The sequence below is a fragment of the Hippocampus guttulatus genome, chromosome 3 (genome assembly GCF_054856545.1).
Source record: "Hippocampus guttulatus isolate MCC_2025c chromosome 3, RoL_Hgut_1.0, whole genome shotgun sequence".
Classification (NCBI taxonomy): domain Eukaryota; kingdom Metazoa; phylum Chordata; class Actinopteri; order Syngnathiformes; family Syngnathidae; genus Hippocampus; species Hippocampus guttulatus.
Genome location: NC_141263.1, coordinates 16,087,599 through 16,106,186, shown reverse-complemented (window position 1 = coordinate 16,106,186; position 18,588 = coordinate 16,087,599). Strand labels below are relative to the sequence as shown.

The window sequence follows — 18,588 nt, the reverse complement described above, 5'->3', positions numbered from 1 at the left end:
AAAAAAACCCCAGTGCTTAAAATAATGATTCAATTAAAATCCATTTACCATCAATTAAAATTGTAAAAATATACGTAATATTTTAAAAACCAATAGTTCTTCAAAACTACATGTACACTTATTTTACTTTGCTTAAAAAAATGTGAACTGTACTGTGAATAGTACTGTCCTTAAAAAGCAAATTAAAAAACTGTTCACGAAAAGAAACATTGTACTGTATTGAAAGGAGAAAGAAAACTTCAGACACTATACATTGCTACTATACATGCTTCATCCTAATGTTTTTGACTGAATCTTATATTTAACTGTTATTTACTGTATATTTAATTCAGTGATTCATTCAAGTACCGCCAGACAGAGCCCCCGTATACCACTAGCGGTACTCATGAGAATCACCGATGTAGACTTCATTCTAAATTAAAAAATAAATAAATAAAATGCCACAATGAGTATGTCACCCTTTTAATGTAATAAATATTGTCTATACTAACAGTGGATTTCGTTTTAACAATAACTGCATGTAGACTATTTGCATGTGCAATGTGCACTTTCAATGACCCGAGAGCTGTTTCTAAAGAACTCACATGGTCACACATTAAAGGACTGAAAGGAACCGCTGCAAACTCATCTTGATTTAGTGCATACATATGATTCCTTTGGAAGTGGGTGAGTTATATTAGACGTTATTTACACAAGGTATATCCCACCAAGGCAGTTCGAGGGAGAATCCGGAGCCGTGTCAACACCAACGGAAATGGCCTCCAGAGAGGACTGTACTTGTGTTTATCTGTGCTTGTGCACATGTGTGTGTGTGTGTGTGCGTGTGCATGAGTGTGTGTGTGTGTTTGTAAAGTGAGAGTTGTGTCTGAAAGGCTGTGATAGATGAGAGACAGCTGATAAGACGACCTGGGGTGGGAGCAGTCAAACATTGCAGAGATACAAAGGGTCTCGGCCTTTCCTATTTATCCCCCCCGTGTAGGTATGTGTGTGCGTGCATGTGTGTATTTGGATATTCTGACAGATTTTTTTCACCTTCAGACGCATTCATAGATGCTTGGGTAGGGTTTCACTTAAGGGTTGAAGACAGCTGTGACGATTGGAAGAATTTGTTCGAGCATTTAGTTGCCTCTCTACGATAGAAGAATAAAACAGAAACGTGCGTGCACTTGTGTGTGTGCCCATCATATCCCCAGCCCATTATACGTGTGTGTGTGTGTGTGTGTGTGTGTGTGTGTGTGTGTGTGTGTGTGTGTGTGTGTGTGTGTGTGTGTGTGCGGTCATTTATGTGTGTGTCTCGGTAAAAGAGTGTAATGGCTGACTCCACGTGACCCCTGACCTTGCTGGTCCGCGTAAGTCCTCCTCTGTTTCTCCTCACGCTGATTAAAGGGTCAGCGCGCCGTCACACGCATGCACGCGCGGGCGCACAGTGTGCCTCTTCTTGCTCTTGCTGGGCTGTCAGCACAATAGAGAAGGAGAATGAGGACATTCGGCAATGGTGAGACAGAGAGGGGGAGCGCAGAAGAGACCGGCGGTGGATTGTCAGGAGATAATAAACAGGGATATCAGGATGTAGGCCTGCATGGAGAAGGCATATCTGCTCAAACAAAGTTAAAAGCCTGCAAGCATAATCGCTACCCGCTTATAAGAAGCAAGGGAAGGTTGGGTGGAGTTAAAATAATGGGAAAATGAGGCTGTGGGCGATTCCTTTTTTCTCAATGTGCAATTTCCTTGAATTCTTTCTTCGCCTTAAATTCTTTGGGTATTTTGAATTGATTTTTACATTTACGTCTCCTGTCTGTCTTGATGCCTCACAATGTGGCTTATATCTCTCTGCCAGCGGGTTGTTTAGCAGAGAGGAGCACTTCTAAAAAAAAACAAAAACAAGCATGAGAGCCTGTGTGTGTGTGTGTGTGTGTGTGTCGGACTGACAGGATTATATCCCTCGTGGCAGCTTTCTTGGCATTTGACTAAAGGCTCGGGTGTCTTCAGGCCATGTTTTGTAGGCATGCATGTGTCTTCGTTCGCAATTATGTACGTGTGTGTGTGTGTGTGTGTGTGTGTGTGTGTGTGTGTGTGTGTGTGTGTGTGTGTGCGCGCCCGCATGTGCACAAGTGTACTCGCTGTCAGTGTTTGTGTGTGTGTATGCACAGCACTGACCCATGTAAAGAGAAAGTGTGTGCGCATACTTGATGGAAGCACTGACTGCCACTCACGCTGTAAGGCTTCTGAATTCCCAGTATATGTGCAGCAAGAAATATAGGATATTTTCCCAACACTGGTGTACTACGGTGGTGTCTTGAGTGACGAGTGACCTGGTTTACAAGTGTTTTAAGATGTGACTTGTGTGGTGGCAGGTAACTCAACTCACTTCACAACAACCAGCAGTTTGACAGGTAAAGGTAAGAAATAATCTTCAAAAAAAGAGTGTTGAAGCTCTTTATTGCCCGTAACATACAAAGGGAAACTCCATAGGCACACGAGCTAACAATTAGCATCCATCTGGCAGCTATCTGAGCACTAACGCTAAAGTAACATAAGTAGACCGATACTATAGCAATACTCACAGGGTTGTATTCTTTATCCTCTGTGAAGAGTGACAAATATTACTGCTATGATGAGAAGACAAGAGAGGTGCAGTATGTGTCTTACACTGCCCACAGGTGATACCAAAATGAGCAGCACAGTGTGAATTGAATAAGAATGTGTGACAAAATTTTTTTTAATTCTTTTCAATCTTATTCATGCCATCACGCTCTGTTTTTACAAGACAATGAATTGGATTTATATAGCGCATTCACCACAGCTGCAGCTGTAACGTGTTTATAAAGTATTTTATAGTGTTATTTCTCTCATTAAAACACACTGAAAACATGTTTTATTGTATTTCTATTTTATTTATTTTACATTTCCTGAAAACCTGGACTCACCCCCCACTCACCCATTTTTAATATGCTTATATTTATATTTATTTATATACTTTTTGTCTTCTACTTTCATAATTTTGCTGCTGTAAATTGGTAATTTCTCCATTTTGAGACAAATAAAGGTTTTCTTATCTTATCCTATCTTACACTCAAACACACTTTTTGAGAGAAAATTGCAAATATTTCTCTTTGTGGGTTCCAGATTGAAAGACCGCAACCTTAATCCCCCAACCCCACACCTTGGCACCCTTTCCTCATCTGTATAATTGCATCTCCAGCTCTTCAAACAGGCCGTGCAAGGTGGAACCTATAGCCCCTGCTTTTTGGACCAAAAATGTCATTTGTTTCGTGAACTGTTCCAAAGAGGAGCAGCCAAAGTCTTCCACCTGTTAGACACCGATAGCATGGCTGCACACTGCATACACACGTGATCCAGTTCCCCTGGAGTCCCTGAATATTGCACATTATTCAGTGATACACACCTCCAGTGTGTGCCAAGACTCTCTCTCTCTTTCTTGCTTTCTCTCGCACTATCTCTCTCTTTCTCTGGCTATTGGCTTGTTTCCAGATTGCAGAATTTCAGAGCTTGCTATTCTCTTCTGAGCCTGGTGGTCATGATGACAGAGCCTGCTGCTATTTGTTTTGGTCTGAGGGGGTTGCGTGGCCTCTTTGTTAATACAAAAAGGTTCAATATGTTACTGAAACACACCTTAAAGACATCAGGAACCAAACATTGTACTTCAGTCTATCATCATTTATTTGGTTTCATTGGCTGTTATGCAGTTTACAGTATAGTGCAGTGTGCTGGGGCATTGTGGAATGTCAGTCTCAAGGGAATATTTGTGTGTCAGTGAATTTCTTTGTGTGCACACGCGCTCACTTTTTGTGCACCCAGGAGGCCGAGACACTTGAAGCGTCACCATGGTGCGGTAATTAGCAAGCAGGGGTGAAAGGTCGGCCACAATTCTGCTGGCCCAGGACAGGACCTCTCTCACAAGAGCAAAGAAGAGGTGCCGAGAGTTGAATAGCAGGGGTGGTGAGAGGACGTGGTTAGGGGGGGGGGGGCAACGCGGCCAGCTGGAGGAGGCTCCTGACTGAAGCGAGAGAGAACAGAAAGGCATTAAACTGTGTTAGTTTAGAAGCGGTTAGCGTCCCCACTCTGTCTGTGTTAGCATATGTCAACATGCTTACTCTTGAACAGTCCGTGTGTGTGTGTGTGTAGGGGGTGGGGGGGGTCATCAGGAAGTTGACAAGTTCACCCCTTTTAGCAACTTATTATGAATGAAAAAAAACCGCATTGTCATTTGACATGCCTGACCTTTACAGAACAGCACACCCGTCATGAGGGTCAAATAATAAGCCAAAGAAAGCTGAAAATGTTGGTGCGTTTTCTCGCTCCTCGTCTTGTGTCATTAATTATTTTTCGGAATTTAGACAGCTGCACTTTAAACAGTTTTACACGATAGGGATGTAGAATCTGTCCGTCTGCTTGTCTATCTGTCTGATCAGCCATCGGCTTCTCATTCACGGCACATCACCATGAGTCCAAAAGAACATGTCACCATGTTTTTTTTCCTACACAAGACTGCCACCATTGCTGTGTGTGTGAGTAAGTATGAATTAGTAAAGAGACAAAACAAGAACCCTCCATCTTTTAAAACCACGGGTAGATGTCCTGTCACATCCACAACTCTTGAGGAGCTATATTATGACACGTTCTGTGCCTCTTGTGTGCAGGAAAAGCACTATCCTTATCAAAGTATAATATCCCGAGAGGGGCTCGGCGACAGTTGTTCCTTGTCAATTTGTCATCTTGAGTTGACTGGAAAAGTAGGGCTGTTTATAATTAGAGCCTTCTTGTACAGTCTATTGAATTGTCATGACTGTATTGGATCACATGCAATCCCATACGTGCTCACGCACGCCCATAAATATTATAGACGGACAATATAGCAATACCAAAGTTCACATCACTTTCAGTGTGGCCAAAGAAAGCTTATGTGAATCAGACTTTATCGCATGAAAGGGAGGAGTGATGTTCTACTGTTATCAAATCACATGTGATTTGTTGTTGGCATGACCTTGTGTGTGATATTAATTTTATAAAATGGTTCTAAAAGTCTCATTAATCAGTTAACGGGAATAAGGGAAAAATTAATTTAAAAAAAATATATATACAGTATATATATATATATATATATATATATTTTTTTTTTTTTTTTAAATTTAATCAATTATGAGGCTCTACCAGCCCAAAGAGCAGCAAGCTGAGCTGCTTAACGCAACATGCTAACTAGTCAAAGTATTAGCATCAATGCTGACAAAAAAAAAAAATGTAATTGTTAGTCGACCTTGCGTCAGGTCGCATCACAGAAATGTAAAATCAAGCAATGACTCTGTGCTTGTTAGCAATTTTGCTGAATGTCTGCACCAGTTTGTAAACTGAAGCTGCTTCTCAATATCAATCAAGAACTTGGTAAGTATGGTCTTTGTAAGAATGTACTCAAGAATGTACTTCTCGAAAATGCTAGTCTCTTTGTAATTGGAACAGTTGTGTATTTGTGAACTCTGCCCTTGCTCTGACATACAAAGTATTTCTGTGAAATGATTATGAAAGAAAAAAACTAACAAACAAACAACAAATGTGAGTAGTCTCCTCGGCCGATTGTAGCACCAAATGCATCTTGGGAATTTTCCCAGCCTCGTCATCAACCAAAGCATCCTTGGTTTAAGCTAGCAGACAAGAACAACATCTGGGTGTTCGATATGTTCTTGATTTACATGACAGATGACATTTTACAAGATCGCAAGGATGTAAGAATGGATTAGAACGCAAAATGAGAAACAGCTTTAATATGTCATTTATGTCACATACCACATTAGCACACCTGGAGGATTGAGTTGACATCTTCTCTCTGTTGTTTTGGCCTCATCTGATGACCATTCATGCTTGAAATCAAATGGGAAATGTCTGCATCTTGTTTTTGACAACCCACAGTAATGTTAGACAACCACTGTCGGTGTAGGCCATATTAACTAACTGTTGAGAGCATCTGTCAGGTAGAGTGTTATTGTTTGTAGAGCTAAGAGTCCTGTTCAGTTGTAGTGTCTCTCATCACTCATCGAATGACTCTTGTCCGATCAAATGGCTTGGTCTGAACTGACTGTTGTAATGGTCGTTCACTTGTGAGCATTAGGTGACCGTATTCTACGTTTATGTCTATGTTTATTATCTCAGTTGAGGTTTGCAGTGGAGTATAATTGATGCACATAATAATAACTACTGTAATGGTACGATGGCAGTCCATTTCTATGCCATAATGAACAAAGTTTCTTTTTGCGCTCTTTACTGGACTCAAAGTAAGTGTACCCTTTCCAAGATTAAAAATCAAAATAAAGTGTAGAAAAGTAGTTTTATTGAGATTACTGCCCCAGAGAAAAGCTGTTGGACTACCCAAGGCGATGTGATATGCTTATCACTATGAAAGTGCCAGACCAATTATTTTATTTTTTTACTATTGCTCCCTCTCATCTAGCCAAATGAGGTAATTGTAAAAATCGTCTGAAACACTGAAAGAACACTGAACACTGCAAGCGACAACCGCAGTAATGAGCATTCTTTTTTCATTTAATAGGTACTTCTCTGACAGTATCAGACAATTTTGGTGCACCCAATGAATTGGATGATAAGTGCTCTTCTTTACAAGAGGCGATGTGTGGGTGTCAGCGCAGACAGCCTCTCTTTCATTCTCTTCGAATTGTCAAACTCAGATGAACACAAAATCTGCTTGTGACATATGTGAGAGGGTATGCCTGACTCTGTGAATGGAATGGGTGTCAGTGACGTTGAGAAAGGACAATTTTCTGATCAGTCAACCGAATTGGAATTAGCACTGTATTTTATTCAACCCAGTAGGGAAATGTAATTTTGGACGTGACATTTCAGAGACAATGTGTCAGCATCCAGCTATTTCAAGAGGCCAGTGAAGCAAAATAGCGCTGACATTTATTTGCTTTCATTGCTCACAGTCATTCAGTTCATTTAAGTCAAAATGACATGCTATGACCCTTGCTTTGTGAAATGTTGCTCAAACAGTTGTGGAGTTGGTCCTGATGGTCTTATTTAAAAAAAAGAATATGACTGATTTGGACCCAAAATGGGAGAAAATAATGAGGGTGAAAGAAGTGGAATATATATATATATATATATATATATATATATTTTTTTTTTTTTAATTTTTTTTCAGTTTGACCAAGGTCTTGTTTTATTTCAGTTTGCCGTACAACACAAGTTGAGCTCATGGAGAAAGAAAGCACAGTAATGACACTCACTTTGTGTACCATAGATCTCTCGAAGTTTATGTTGCAGAATTTGTTTTATCATGTTTCACGTGACTTCAAGATGGCGCCATGAGAGTAGCTGCCTTGACAGCAGCTCCTATACTTTTTGTTCCTGTACTTTCTTCCTTTCATAACTTTGCTGCTATAAATTGGGGATTTCTCCATTGTGAGACGAACAAAGGTTTTCTTCTTCATCTTCTTCTTCTTATTATTAGTCTTATGACTGCTAGCAAATGAAAAATGAACACGGACTGACACCTCTCTGTCTTTACGGATCAAAAATATCTCTTGCTTCATAGTGTTTTATATATAAAATACTATCAAGTATACCACATCGCTTTGCTTTTATAACACGTACAGTATGCTCACTATGGAAATTGGTTCGACTATGAAATATCTTTGCTCGACTGTGTACTAATATTATTTGGTCTGTGTTATCATTTACGTTGGTCTGCCATATGAACTACATGAGGGAGGGAAATTACAATCATGCATTTGAGAAAAAAAAAAGCACAGAGACTGACAGTGAGTAAATGTTTCCTGCAGGAGCATGATTGAAAGTTGTCTTGCGAACATATAATTTCAATATATAGTGCCTGACACAGGCTATCATTTCTTATCTCTGCGTATGAGCCTGTGTGTACTGTATGCATGCATTTAGAGATGCACATATAAATCCCTTTGGAAAATGTCCGTCTATGAATATCTAATCTGACACATAATGATGATTATTCCAGCATGAGTAGACGTGCATTGTATTTGGTCCAGTACTGTTCTCGTTGTGGGTTCAATCATGAGGTTAACATAAAGGTTTAGCATGCAGTGATGAAAGGTCCCCATGAATAGATGAATGGTGTGTGTGTGTGTGTGTGTGTGTGTGTGTGTGTGTGTGTGTGTGTGTGTGTGTGTGTGTGTGTGTGTGCGTGTGTGTGTCGTGTGTGTGCATGTGTGTGTGTGTGTGTGTGTGTTGGCGTGCTTGCTATCTGCTTGTGTGCTCTGTGCTCCACATTGAGGGAGTGTGCCGGTTAACTGCGGGCCAACTGGCACTCAGCCCCCCCTGGCAGTGGGCTGTCGTTCGGATGCCCATTCAGCTTTCACCACCTGTCTGGTCCCTGGAAGAGTCACTGGGCCCCTGCGGAGAGGGTCTCCTCTGCGGTGGAGAGTGTCGTACATCCATGTGGGTCATGTGCACTTTGTGTGTGGGATGTGGGTTCAGCGGCATTTGTAATCTTGGAGGAGGAGAGCAAGGAAGGGCAATTGGAGCTTCTGGAACTCCAGATCGCCACAACGGGAAGAAAGAGTCAGAGTTGGACAACCATGGGGCTAATGTGTCTCCCTTTCCCTCAGTCCATCTGTTTGCCTGTCCATCTGTAATCTGAATGAATGTATTATATTTTAAATGCCGATTTGCCTCGATCAGTTCACATTACTGATGTCTACTGTGGCTTCATGGTCCTTTTCACCACCTTCAGTTCAGTGCTTCTCAAACCTTTTACACCGAGTATGTCGACATATAATTGTAAACCACTGCAACGTTATGCGGATTAAACATTGACGCTGCACTCACAAATGGTGCCGTCCTTTATTTGTGATTCAATTACCACACATAAAGTGACATTGAAAATTAAACAGATATGCATGTCCCTTAACGGCGGTGTTGTAAATGTGCACGTTACCTAATATTAAAGTAATGTAACTTGATTTCTTTTGAGGATGCTTTTGATTACTCCAGCACCAAATATATATCAGCATATGCTGATCAGGAACAGGAAATCAATTATCAATAGAATTTGGTTTATATATATATATACTGTATAGAGAGAGAGAGAGAGAGAGAGAGAGAGAGAGAATATATATATTGCCTTTTTCTCTTTTATGAATGTTGTATGAACGCATTGTTTTGTAAAACAGCAATTATTCTGAGCACTCTACTTGTTTACCATGCTATCGATAGAAGATAGATAGATAGGCTTCATTGTTGATTCCGACCCACTCTGCAGATGAATTGGGGTGTAATGCTGGCAAAAGAAAGAGAACAGAACCTTCTGTATAGTTTCAAATTTTGCAATTGGTTATTTTGTGAGTTACTGAGGTCAAGCTGCAGTGAGCGACATCTTCTGAGTGGTAGTCAATGCTACTTCGATAAGGGTGATCAGAGCAAACCGTAACATCTCTCTTGTACCGTAATGGCCTCAGAACATTTTGCTCGAGACCCTCGAGTCCAGAAATGACACGGTGCATGTTTAACACATTAGTTAATTAACCTCTCCAGTGTGCTTGTAATTTCTCTATGCTTACCCTCAATAGAATGAAGGGAGGACTGGCTGTGTTCAGGCGTCATGGCTTTTCTGAAAACCCCGGTGCTCCCCTTTGGCAGGGGATTGTGTGAACATTTAAGATGAATAATTTAGCAACTGCAAAGAGTGCTTCTGATTAAATAATGAAAAAGCCCAGCGCTGATGATCAAGCTTGGGCGAACAAAGTGAGTGTAGGTGCACTTGCATGACAAGGGGGTTTATCCAGTCACATGCCCGCTTGCATTCAGATGGCACCCCATCATCAACTGTGAGTTCCAGCACCGGGGCATGACAAGCAAGAGTCATTACAAAAGCAGAGAGAACCTCTGTGTCCTTGTGCACTTGCTGGGAAAAACAGCAAGATGCAATCAACAAGGACAATCAGGCAAGTGAGAGACACCATTTCTCATAAGTGTTTTATTATTTCTGGCTCAAACGTCAAATCTGATTGCTCATTCTATTGTCCTTTGCAAGTCGTGGTTTAGTCATGCCTGTGTTTCACAAGACCTTTTTCTGTTGAAACATTTCAGCACTCACGCCTTTGATCTATCTATCTATCTATCTATCTATCTATCTATCTATCTATCTATCTATCTATCTATCTATCTATCCATCTATCCATCTATCCATCTATCCATCTATCCATCTATCCATCCATCCATCCATCCATCCATCCATCTATCCATCCATCCATCCTGAAGCGTTGCATGGTCCAAGTTAGACCAAGAGAAATGTATTCATGATATTATCGCCAATAGACTGGATTATTTTCGCGGTTTTCTGACTGGACTCCCTCTAAAGCGCATCAAACAGCTGCAGCTCAGTCAGAACTCTGCACTTTGGGTTCTGACCAAAACAAAGAAATCAGAACAGCTGTAGAATTTAAATTATTCTACTGGTTTATAAATCAGTGAATTGTTTTGGGTACTTGAAGACATTAAAAAAATACTAATAGAATATAAACTCATTAGCACACCAACAAGTCTGCACACTTGGGACAATTAGTGGAGTCCATTCTTCAAAGCAAACACGGTGAACCTGCATTTAACTGCTATGCTGCATGCCAATGGAATTAGCGGCCCACAGAACTGAACTCAGCCCTGAGTCTCAAGGCTTTTAAATACAGATGAAAATGCTTGCCTTTTTCCTGTACCTTTGATTAAGGTTTTTTTGAACATGTTTTTTCTTTTGTTAATTTTAGAAACCTACTTTTATTTCGACTACTTTTAAACGTTTTTAAAAAAGTACTACTTTTGTTTTCACTGCTTCACTTCAGATTGTAGTTCGCAGTCATTACCTACCTAGCTACAGTATATAGCTAGCTAGCTAACTAGCTAGTTCCAGATCATTCACTCTGCTCATTGTGTGACAACCTTTTACAGTGCATGTAGGAAAATTTTCAATGGCTGTAGAGAAATGAGCAGTTATAAGTGATTACAGTGAAGGCGAAAACTTGTAGCTCATCGTTAATTTGTTTTGCCAGTTTGGGAATTTTGATGATACAGCTCATATATTAATCACTGAGGTCATTGCAGCGTCCTATTTGCGGTTCTAAATTGCTTATGTCAGATTCAGGTGCATGGCAGAATTTCCTCAAGAGTAAAGTGAAGGGCCAAAGGCCATTCAAGCCTGTTGCTGTCTGTAGATGTTACCAACGGCAGCAGTCTTCGAGCCCTCAGCTTGACCTTTGAACTGCACCTCTGAGGTCACAGCTGGAAGCGGCAGGCGATCACCCGAGCGAGACCTTAGGGGCCTCCGGTCAACACGAGGTTAAATGTCAAAGATCTTTGTGTGCTCATGTTTTTTGATTAGCCAGGCATTACGAAATGTATTGCGCCTCCCTCAGCATGTCTTCTCTGAATGTATCTGTACAGTTAAATGTTAGTTTAAGGAAAAGTAGGTTTGTTTGTGTTGGGCGCAGAAGTAATGCAATGCGGTCAGGGCCTTCATCCTATAATGCAAACCATCCTTCATTTCATATCTGGGGCTGCTCATGTCTGGAAGCACGGCTGTCTGCTGTTTTTTATTTATGGCCAAGACTTTGGCTTTGTGAGAGCACTCATCAATAATCCCATGCACTACACACATGTTTGTATGTTTTCTACAGTTCCCTGTAGTCAAGACCTCTCACAAAGATTTTGTGTCAATACTTCTCAGTACCTCATCCATAACTAGTTGGCATGGTAACTCCATTTGAAATTACCCTAACATTGTATTCATTGCAACACAACAGTTCAAAGGCTTCGAAACATTAGAACACCCAGAGAGTTGCCATCTGGGAGTTGCGGGAGACTCTTCAACCACATTTTAAGTCAACTGACAACAGTGTGAGAGCCTCTAAATAATGCAATAATATTTCCAAGGGGGGAAAAAGAGAGGAAAAACAGCTGTACCTTGCTGATGAAATGCGGAAGTGTTGCATTTGAACTTTTAGTTGCTTTTGTTACTCTGAGTGGTTCATTCCTGCTGGTCCAGGTAGAAATAATAGAGCCAGAAATAATTAAATAAATATGTGTCGAAATGTCCTCGTGCTGACTGATTTACACATCTTATGCACTTCAAGTGCAAATGGATAGGGTATCGTGTGACACGGGCAGCAAAGAGAAGTAAGCCCAGCCTTTCTGCTTTCTGCTCTGATAATAAGGTGACATTTTGCACAGCATCACTTCTGGATAAATGCCTTTGGGATTTTTTTTCTCTAGCTGTAGTATATGTGTTATTGTGCTTGTTTTGCTTTGTCCCCTCCACTGTCTTGCTTTTTGAGCGACCGTTCATTCGTGTGTATATACAGTATATATCTTGGTTGCCTTTCTGGCCTGTGGCTCTCCCTCCTGCTCTGTCTCCTCTTTCATTTTCTTCCAACAAGCCCCCTGCCCTCTGCCGCTGCAGCTCAGACAAGATTATCCTGCTGTTATTCCACCTTAACGTTCTGGCGTGTACTTGCGCGCGGCCCTCAGGCGTGACCCTGAAGGCGACAGCAAATGGGCATTTGCACCCCTCTTTCCTTTTCATCTCGAACGTTCCCTGCATGTGTACAAGCGGGAGCACTTAGGACAGGTCACAGATCATTTGGAGCACCTTGAGTGTACTGACGCAGTTACTCTCCCCTCTGGTCAACTCCAGTGCTCCCTCCTACTCTCCAGTCTCCGCTTTAAGTGCAGGTTCTTCTCCATTATACGCTCGCCTCTCACAGTGGCAGTCATTTGTCGTGTCAAGCTTACAAACGCTCATCTCACCTGCTGCTGCGTGACTGCCTCGGGATCATCTATGTGTGGCTTATCTGCAACGTGGCCGTCAGCATCATCAAGTTGCCTTGAGCACATATTACCTGCATCACACAGTGAGACAGCAATTGGTCAGTTGGGATACACACAAACATACCATGTACACTTTAGACCAAGGGGTGGCCAACCCGCGGCTCGCGAGACGCATGCGGCTCTTTGGCTGCTTCAATGCGGCTCCCGGGCTTTCACGTGACGAGCGTCGAAAACGCCTCGGCGGTGGCGCTTTCATTCAAACAACGGTGCTAAATACACAGAACTAACTACGTCAGCCTATCATCATGCCCGTTACTTGATTGACATACAGGGCAACCAATCAGATGACAAGTGAATCACCGGATTGACATACAGGGCAACCAATCAGATGATAACTGAATCACCGCTCATGCACAAACAACGGTGCTAGTGCTAATGATTGACATACAGGGCAACCAATCAGATGACAACTGAATCGCCGCTCATGCGCAAACAACGGTGCTCAGCGCTAAGCGCTAAGCTAGTCAGCTTTAAAGGTAGGGGTGCCCAATACGTCAATCACGATCGACCCGGAGCCAGCGGACTGGTCCCAAGTCGAGCGCGAGTGTTGGGAGGAGGAAACGGGGGTTTGAGGGCGTGGGGGGGTATGTCTATGTGTTTCGATTTCATTCGTGTTCAGTGAAGTTCCGGCTCTCGCTCATCTCGGTGTCTGTGCGTGCCTGCGTATGCGCATGTGTGTGTGTGTGTGTGTGTGTGTGTGTGTGTGTGCGTGTGTGTATATGCTTGCACGTACGCAATCGGGTCAATGACGGGAGGTTCGTCGCTTCAAAAGTCGATCTTCGGTCAAATATTTAATAAGCTGACCCAAGTGGTAAGTAACTACTGCAGCTCACGTGCATGTGCGCAATGTGGCTCTTTGCAGTAACCCAGTCAAAAAAATTGAATCTTAGTCTCTGACTGGTTGGCCACCCCTGCTTTAGACCCACCGCGGAGGTTGCGAGATTGATGGAGCTAGTTGTTTTTTCTGAAATCGTGCCAAAACAGATAAGAATCCATTATATCATATTTTGTCTGGCTAAGCATCTCATGGTGGTTTGGTGCCATCTTGAGATAGTCTCCCCCCCAAAAGTATTTTGCAAATCAGTCATATTTCATATTCGGGCTGGGTGATATGGTTGAAAAAAGTATCACAATGTGAGTATTTCATATCGGTCACTATCAATATATTATTAAATGAGGAAAAGAGTAAAAAGACTCAATTTAGGTAATTTTATTTCAAACATAATATTTAACTAGCTGGCAACCAATTCAGGGTGTCCCCCGCCTGCTGCTCGAAGATGATGGAAAAAATGTCTCAAGAATCAAGTTGGAGTCTTGTGTAAAAGAAAATTCTGTGTATTTGTGAAATCCCAGTCTCAGAATAGGCTGTGACTAATAACTTGTCTTCAAATGTAAGCGGGTGTGAGAGGATACTTTTCCAATGGTCTTTTCAAAATCTTCCAATGTCTTCTGATCTATGCATGTTTTGGAAGCCCATGGTACAGACACTGAATAAAATTGAGGCATGAGCATGTGAGTTGTGTTAGAAAAGGCCTATTGGCAAGGCGGGATGCTCCTTCCTCAAAATTGTAGAGGGCCAGTTCCCACGGTGACCAAGTTCTAGCAGCACCATTGTTCCAGCCCCCTTTGAAGTCATCCCAATTCTCATCCAGTCCCTTGCTCATCTTTCTTGCCCTTTTTTCCTCCATTCATCCCATCCTCTCATCATAGGGCCAAGGCCAGAGCTCCTTTAGCCTCGCAGCCAAATGGTCCAGACGCATCAAGCATCACAAACTCAACAATACACACGTTTAAAAGCATCCGTTGGCATTCATGTCTGAGGGGGGAAAAAATGTCTGCACACTAAGCTGATTTTAAGATGGAACTTTAGCTTTGCTGTGCTGAATCTCAAGAAAAGCTTTATTCTCGTTTTATGTCATACTGAAATGATGCAAATCGAGCATTTATCCACAGAGAGCTCAGATTAATATGGCTGCTGAACAGATTTATGTGTGGAAAAAGCAGAGAGAAAGGAGGGGTTCTTAAAAGGCATTTTCGTCTTTGTGGCGGAGGACTGAGACACACTGTACGATGAATAGTTGGAATGTCAGGTGATATCAATGAGGGGGAATGGTAATAACCGTAACTGTACACATTTGTGGCTTTAAACTGTTTTTACTGACTTTTAACTGTGCTCAACACGCGGTCAGCAATGAGAAGCATTTTGTTTTGCTTGTATCCAACAAACAAAAAATATGTTTGCAAAAAGTGAAAAAAAAAAAAGATAATATGGAGTATTTTCCGATGCTCCACTCCTGCACGGATCGTTGCGATCACGCATCATCGTCTTTCACACAGAAAATGGTGCTGTGCAAGACTCCTGCCACTGGCACAAAATTGCACTGCCCGTTTAGTTGGATTTACGCTGTTCATGAAAATAGAGTACTTGGTGTGAAATGAAAAGAATGTGAAAGGAGACTTTTATTCAAAGCAGTAATTAGGGATGAAAATAAAAAAAATAAAAAAACGGTGATATTTGAGAACCGACTCCCAGTAATCCAATTCCTAGGAAGATTTTGGGGGGCTTTCTGATGATTCCGTCTGTCAATTGCACTTTGACTGAGGGACTCGGCCAACTGGTGAGACCACTTAAAGCACAAAGCAAGATAAATTCAAATGGAGGACTGAAAATATTGCCAAATGTTTCCTTACCAAAGTGGCATTTATTGGAGAACTTAACCAGTGGGGGGGGAAAAAAACCCTACTCCTGGTGGATTAAAAGAGAGCTGTTATCCAGGCAGTAATGATGAAAGTTGTCCTCCTATGGTGTCTGTTCTCAGTCTTAATGTTTAAAGTTGTATCAGTTGGTCTTAAAAACTCAAATATGTCATTTTCTCTGGACCACCGAGAGTGGAACCGGACAATTTGCCAAGGCATTCAGATATCATATAAGAGAGGCAAAAAACGCCATTGAGTTTTTGGACATATTGATATATTCTGAGAAGTAAGTCACCTACTTTTTTTTCCACCCCTATGACTCCATTTTAGATTTTGAGTGAAAATGTTATAAAGAAAAAAAAAACATTACCTTTACTGTTATTAAAGATGATATGATGGTCACAGTCTGACCACAGTTAGAGGAAAAAAACAGGGACAAAAAGAAACTAAATCTGACTTCATTTTCTTACTGCGCATCCAAAGTATAATTGAAATTCACATCAACTGTTCTTCAACTACATCAAGATGCCTCGTCTTTTGCGACCTTGCCCCTCCCCGCTCGCTCTTCTCCGCCAGCCGGCGTTTGCATTCCAAACACATGCGCATCACACAACAAGAGCCACAGTGGAAATAACTTTCACGCAACAGTAATTTGCTTTTATCTCTGCAGCAGCCGATTCAGAATTAATATAAGGAGGGGATAAATACATTCAAAATCAACCCTGAAGTAACTTGCATATGTGCAAGGACGACTTGCGTGAATCTTGAACATCTATGGTAGCCACCTCCTTCTGCAATATCCTTATGTAACAAGCAAGTGTCAAACACGCGGTGTCACCACGAGAGCGAAGAGGCAAAAACATCTGTGCTTGAGAGTCAAGTACATCAGGGCATCAACTACAGACACAGATCCGAGTACAGTAGTTGAGAAAAAAAAAGAGGCCATGGAAGAGAAACTGGAGGAGAAATGTTCAATCCAATCAAGCATCTTTGTGTTTCATCAGTAGTTCATTGTTCGAGGATGGCTGCCATTACCCATCTCAGGCTTTAGGCTGTGGCTTGGCTAGCACGCGTGCTAAACCAGAAATACTGCAAAGGCGAGCCCAGTGTGGAGGAGGAGAGTGCTATCAGCAGATTAGCACCAGCAAAAGGATTCATTCATACAAACACAGTGGGCACGCTAGAGAGAAAGTCACCTATTGGATTGCACGGATTATGGATTTATCCCATGTGATGTGTGTGCCGCTGGTACTGTTGTAGCAGAGCTGCTGAATATTCGCCAGTCATCTAAAGCTAGAGGACAAAAGTGTCTTGGTAATATCTGTCTGACATGTGATGAAGTTAAATATTTCATACTGAACACCACTGTCATTTTTGTTACATTTTCATTAAATAAAATAGCACTGTATAATCAAATATAAATATAAAAACATCAATAAACATGAGGCTGTAAAGAAATAGATGGGTCTTGTCAATGGTATGAATGTCTCTCATGCTCTCACACACACAAGCACAAACACTGCAGTATGTGTGTGTTAATGTGTGCGTGGTCTTTTGGCTGTCACCGGGTATTTGATTTGACTTTTTATTCGGTCTCCCATAGGAGAAACTTGTCTTGGAGGACAACACAGTTAAGCATTAACGTCGTCTCCATGCTCCTTGCGAGTGTTTTCATTTTGGCCTTAAGTACTGTTTGTACTGTTGAATAACTAACTGACTGTAAGGTGCATCAGCGACTGTTGCTCTTCTATACCATCATATCTGAAGCATTTTCCTAATTTTGATTTTGGCTTGCAACACAAAGCTAAAAAAAAAGTGTTTCAAACTTTTAAATCGGGTCACTCAGGCGTCAAGATGCCTCCGTTACACTGTATGCTCTTCTCAAATTATTTCTCCAAGATGTTGGTGTGTGTCTCTGGGAATTTTTGTACATTCATCCGGAAGATCATTTCAGAGGTCACAAGTCAATGAGGGGCGGCCCAGTGGGGCAGTGGTTAGCGCGTCGACTTAACACTGAAGAGGTACCGGGTTCAATTCCAGCTATTATTCCTATTTGGAGTTAGTATGTTCTTCCCGGGCCTGCGTGGATTTTCTCCGGGTCCTCCGTTTTCCTCCCACATTCCAAAAACATGCATGGTAGGTTGATTGAACACTCTAAACTGTCCCTAGGTGTGAGTGTGAGCGCGGATGGTTGTTTGTCTCTGTGTGCCCTGCGATTGGCTGGCAACCGGTTCAGGGTGTCCCTCGCCTACTGCCCGAAGACAGTTGGGATAGGCCCAGCACCCCCCAGCAAACCCTTTTGAGGATAAGCGAATCGGTAAATGGATGGATGGACAAGTCTATGATTTTTGGTTAACAATCTCTGTTACAGGCCCAAAGGTCAGGTTCAAAGGCCCAAAGATTCTTCCAAGTCAATCTCATCACACCATACATTCTTGGGCTTTGCACTGTGCACTAGAAAGCAGTCATACACAGACAGTTCCCTCCTCCCTTCTTCCCTTGAATATTCTCGAATATCAAATTTTATCTGGCTCACGCTAGCTCCCTCCTTCCTGGCGCCCTTCCTCCACACACCCTTCGCTAAGATGAGAGGAAGGTGGTTCTCCTTTGTTGGCACGCTGCTTGCATATTCTCTCCTCTGTTGACAGGTAAAATACATTAAAGACACTAAAAGACCGAGCATGATGGAATCCTCCTGAGGGAGGTGAGGCAGCGCAACGGGGAGTGAAAGAGGGGGAGAGGGTTTTGGAGCATGAGGGGGGAAGATAAAGATAAGGTGCTAAAGGTAAAGTATTTAGTGATAGTGAGTGGGGTGGGGGGTGGTGGTGGTGTTCAACAGTCCGTGACCTCGGTTAAGTCTCTTGGACGGCGTGCTGATGCGTGAAACCTGAGCACACGCAGCATCAGCACGCCTCACTTACTGAACACAGCAGAGGCCTGACAGAGGGCAAAGCAGATCCACACAAGCTCGAGTGTTGCACTTCTCGTGGCACGTTTACTCCTTTCGTCGCA

At 42.1% G+C, this 18,588-nt stretch overlaps 1 protein-coding gene across 1 annotated transcript in view; it reads left to right on the top strand.

Annotated features, from left to right (window-relative positions):
• gse1b (Gse1 coiled-coil protein b) overlaps nucleotides 1-18,588 on the top strand; it is a 164,812-nt gene that overhangs the window by 77,426 nt on the left and 68,798 nt on the right. The window lies entirely within an intron of this gene.